This window comes from Muscardinus avellanarius (assembly GCF_963383645.1).
Source record: "Muscardinus avellanarius genome assembly, chromosome: X".
In the NCBI taxonomy this organism is placed as follows: Eukaryota; Metazoa; Chordata; class Mammalia; order Rodentia; family Gliridae; genus Muscardinus; species Muscardinus avellanarius.
In genome coordinates, this window is record NC_137792.1 from 99733537 (window position 1) to 99739005 (window position 5469).

Sequence of the window (5469 nt, forward strand, 5' to 3'; positions counted from 1 at the left end):
TGAGAACTCATAATGATGTCTGGGATTAAGAAAATTTTTATAATACCATACTGAAACAAAAACCTAAAATACAAATGTCCTCACACTCTTATCAACAGAGTATACAAGGATACCACAGTATGTTATACAAACTCATATTGTTGGAGTTAGAGAGTCAGAAGTACAATATAATCTTAATTAATTTGGGAAATTAACAAAGAAATAGAAAAAGAATTCTTCTGTTCCAGCTTGGGTACTCTAAACAAGTTGAAGCCATTTTATACTCCTGGGGCCAAAAACGAAGAGACATTTAGGACAAGATTATACATGTAGCTAAAGAGTATGTTTTTCACCATTCTCCTGAGGGAAAAACTATCAAAAAGAGAGCCATAAAGAGCAACGAAATTCCACTTTTTAAACCTTTTTTTCCCCTGACATATTAAACTATCAGCAAGAGTATGAGGCATCTGCCCAAAGTCATGCAACTAAGAAGTGGTAGCCCAAATTTTGCCTCAGGTAGTCTTCTTCCATAGCACTTCTTCCTCCACCACTCTTCCTTACTTACTAAGTGAAGAATCAGACTTTGTGGCAGAAACCAGAAGTGTTCATTTAAATACTAAGAAAACTGGTGATTATAATCTCAGTATGAACTTTATGTCCCTGGTGATCACTTTTGGGAAACTCCGTCTATATTTAGTCATTTCTATTCATATTTTTCACTGTTTCCTTCATTCTCATACTTCCATACTCTGTCAGGCTCCTTGAGACATAGCCACTACCATAAATAGGTGTCATCATTCTCAAACATGCTTCTCTACATGCTACATATGCATGCATCATACTTACGCATTTATTTTACTATATATATAGTATATATAGTATATATATATATTTTATATACACTTTTATATATAGTATATATAGTATATATAGTATATATACATATATATACATATATATGTGTATATATATATATATATATTCACAGAATTAATGTTTTTTTGCATGGCATCATGGTGTATTCTGGAATTCACTTTTTTGTTTTGTTTTTTTCACTGCTACCACCCAATCTTTTGCCCTTCAGGTCATTCCTCCTGTCAGAGCTTTGAGACTTGTAGTGTTTTTGCCAGTCTGGTCTCTATTGTTCTATTCAATTTACCCTAAGGTTTTTAGTCAGTGAATTAATGCTGGTCCTACAATAGGCAAATCATTACTCTAAACCAGTAGTTATCAAACTTGAGATTCAGAATAAACTTAAAGACATGAAAAACTCTGCCAGACTAGCTTTTGGAATTTTCCTATTCAGTATATGTGGAGTAGAGCTTGGAAACTTGCATTTATAAAAAGTTCCTATGTGATATTGATGCTGCTCAACGAGCATCCTAGTGGCACCATCTTATAACATCAAGGCAAGCTGGTCATTTATTGGATTTTTTAATAAAATGCAGTAGAGGTTAGACCTCCCTCCATCACGCTCTTTATGCAAATTGCTTAACTTTGATGTTATAATTGGGAAGAATAATAAAATAACTTAGAAAAAGCTGGGCATGGTGGCACACGCTTGCTTGTAATCCCAGCATTCGAGAGTCTGAGACCAGAGGATGGTGGTTCGCGGACAGCCTCAGCTACTTAGTGAGGCCTTCTGCAACTTAGTGAGATCCTGTTTCAAAATAAAGAAAAAGCCCGGCATGGTGGCACACTTATAATCTCTGTGCTTGGGAGGCGGAGACAGGAGGATCGCACAGGTTCGAAGCCAGCCTTTCTGGCCTAAGAGACTCTGTTTCCAAATTAAAAAAAAATGAAATAGATCTGGGAGTGTAGCCTGGAGGTAGAAGGGTTTCCAGGAACCCCAGTACCACCAAAATAAATAATTAAAATAAAGAATAAAAACAGGGCAGAGAGCAGGGTGTGGTGGCACACGCTTGTAACACCAGCATTTGAGAGGCTGAGACTGGAGGATCGCAGTTCGTGGACAGCCTCAGCTACTTAGTGAGGCCCTCTTTAATTCAGTGAGACCCGGTTTCAAAATAAAAATAAAAAATAGGGCAGAGAGTATAGCTCGGAGGTCAAAGCCCCTGGGTTCCATCCCCAGACCCGCCCCCCCCCCAAAAAAAAATAGGGCAGGCGGTGTAGCTTGGAGGTCAAATGCCCCTGGGTTCCATCCCAAACCTGACTGAAAGATACTTTAATAGATTCAAGTCATCATTATTAATTCAAAAGACCTCATATTATTCATTTCAAACTTTTATTTTCAATTGAAACAAGAACTGTCAGATACATATTCGCCCAAGACTCAGGAGATGTTTTATTGGTGTGTTGGATGTTTGTATGATGTACACTGGAAAAAAACCATTACTGATTTTTTGGAAGGTCTTGAATCCACAAGGAACGAATTGTCTCTAACATCCTCCATGTCTTGTGCCTTTAAACTGTAGGAAAAAATGAGACAATTAATAATGATATACATAAAGATGAACCATTATATTCTAAATATAAGAAAATATTTTACCCTGTTTGTTGTCTGAACAGGAGAAATCAACACATTTTTCTCTTGTATCCTGGATCTTTGAGTATAAGGATGATTTTGCGCACCATCTGATGATACTGACCTCATCTCTCTCTTGCAAAACACTAAAAATGTGCATTTTTTCCTTGAGAGACCAGTCATGTGAATAAACAAGCCTATCTACTATAAAACCCTGTGCCTAACCCATAAATTATAATTTCTTAGACCCTCAGGTTCCATATTTGTAAAAGAAAAAAATAGGAGAAAAAGATATTGAATTAGTAATTCAGTGAAAACCAAAATCTTAATATGACTTTCTTTTGAAAAGTACATGAAATATGAAAATTTAAGGTGAATAAATATTTCAGAATCAATCATTAATTGTGATTTTAAATTCTTAACTTCTTACAAATCTGTGGGTAGTTGCATCATCCAATCCTAGTTAGTTGATGAGACAATAGTTTTGTGGCTACCAAATGATTCAGACTTATTTAGTATATGTTCCTTTCACTTCAACCCCTTGTTCTGGTAACTATATTATAAACAAATATTGGTTTTGGCTATCAGGTCTGATAAATTTCCCACTAGTAAAAGTCCTATAGTTATGCTCAAAGAACTTGTGTTTATGAAAGAATACATTTTAGAATATGCTACAGTCTACATTCAGCCAACAGAGGCTGAAAGGGCTCCAGATTTTTCTGCCACTCTTCAACCTTGACTTCCAAGTGTACAAAGAGCTTTTCCCCCATCTCATCCCACATGGCAGCACTAGTCAAAACTTCCTCTCCAAGAATAACCTCCTCAGGTTGTTCTGACTTGTGCCTGCAGCCTGCTGTAGATGAAACTCTGGGGGCAATTCTCTCTGCTAGGTACTCAACTTTCCACTTCCCTGCTCCCTCTGTTAAGTTCTAGCCCTCCTGGGGAGTCCCGCCCTCGACCTTTGTTGGACTGAACCAGGATAATAAATACCGTGTATTAGGGAACAGACAAGATCATGGAAAAGGTCCTGAAACCCTGTCACGGGATACTTACAGGCTCTGAGGACGACTTCTGAGCCCTCCTGTTGCTCCTGATCTTGGTTTCTCCCTCCACGGCCTTCACCCCCTTCCTCATTGGGGCGTCTCAGCTCTGCACGCACTTCCACATGGCCCTCCGGTCTTCCTGCGTTCTCTCTTTCTTGTTCCTCCTGCCAGATGTACCACTCCTCTTCCACAGCAGGCCAGATTTCCTCTTCTCCTGGCCAGATGTCCTCTACATCAGGCCAGATCTCCTCTTGTACACAGCTTTCTTCGTTAAGTGCTCTCGCGACTGCCTGAGAAACGAGAAGGGCCGCAGTCCCCTCGATGCCATCTTCGGACTCTTCGACAGGTAACACGTGTAAGACAATTTGTCTCAGGTCTTCTTGCTCTATTCTGCCACCAGCTCCATCCTGGCCTGTTAAGCCTGGATCCCTTTCATCTGTGGCAGACATTTCGGGAAATACCCACAAGTCAGGATCTAAATGGGAGCGGTGAGAAGAATCCAATGGCAAACTGCTGAAGATGGTCGTTGCCCTAGTGACTGCTGTTGGCGGTCACCAGGCACTCAGGGACTGCGAGGAGGATGGCTTTTGGAAGGTCGGATGGTAAAGAAAGTGTATCCACAGCTGACTAGTCAAACAGTGCCTGTTGAGGAAGAGGCAGGAAGGAGGCCTAATGAGAGACTCACAGTGGCTGTGTCCTAAGATGGCGGAGGACCAGGAATGTGTCATTTGTAAGGGCAGGTCACGAGGGCGGAGCCCAGAAACGTCAACAAAGGGCCACGCCCCTCATTTTCTGATGATGAGGACTGACATGCTCTCTGTCCAATGAGTGAACAGGGTCCTTAGGTACTAGGGACCAATCAGAATCATCTTACTTTGAGGCCTTATATCTTAGGTTATTACCTTTTAGGGTCACATAAGTTCTGTCCTTTCAAGTCCACATTATCATCAAAACTATGGTGTTCCAACATGGATGATCCCTATAGTATAAATGCTGTAATTGGTCCCTGATTCGTACTTGATATGGTTTATATCAGTAAGGACTCAATTATAAAACAAGTGTATAGCCCAGATGTAGCAAAAGAAGAGAGAAAAGAATCCGTATGTAACGTTTTTAGAGCTACACAGTAAGAAATATATAAAGTTGTAATGGGTATACCTATAACAGAAGTTTGAGGTTGAAGAAGTATTAAAATCAGATACTGAAAAATGTTTAATGAATAATGACAAATTCACACCAAGCCTCCACAAATGAACGGGAAAGGGACACTTCTTAGCTTGATATAGATAGATGATCGATAGATAGAAAGATGATAGATTGATTGATTGATAGATAGATGATAGATAGATGGATGATAGAACAAGAGCCGGGCATAGTGGCACAAGCTTGTAACTTCAGCACTTGGGGAGGCTGAGACCGAAGGATCAGTTTCAAGGCCAGCCTCATCTTATTAGTGAGACCTTCTGAAACTTAGTGAGACTCTGTTTCAAAATAAAGAATAAAAAATAGGGCTTGGAGGTGCAGCGTGGAGGTAGATGCCCCTGGGTTCAATCACTAGAATTCCTCCCCCCACACAAAAAAAGAAAAGGACACTTCTTTTTTGCGGTACTGGGGATTTAATCCAGGCGCATTCTTCCTTTGAGTTACACCCCCCACCTCTATTTTAACTCTTTATTTTGAAGTAGGGTCCGACTATGTTGTAGAGGGCCTCACTAAGTAGCTGAGGCTGGCCAGGAACCGCAATCCCCTTGTCTCAGTTCCCAAGTATTGGGATTACAAGTGTGTGCCACCACACCCAGTTCAAAAGAACACTTCTTGCCGGGCGTGGTGGCGCACGCTTGTAATCCCCGCGCTTGGGAGGCGGAGACAGGAGGATCGCGCAGGTTCAAAGCCAGCCGTGCTGGCGTAAGAGACCCTGTTTCAAAAATATAAAATAGGTCTGGGAGTGTAGCCCGGAGGAAG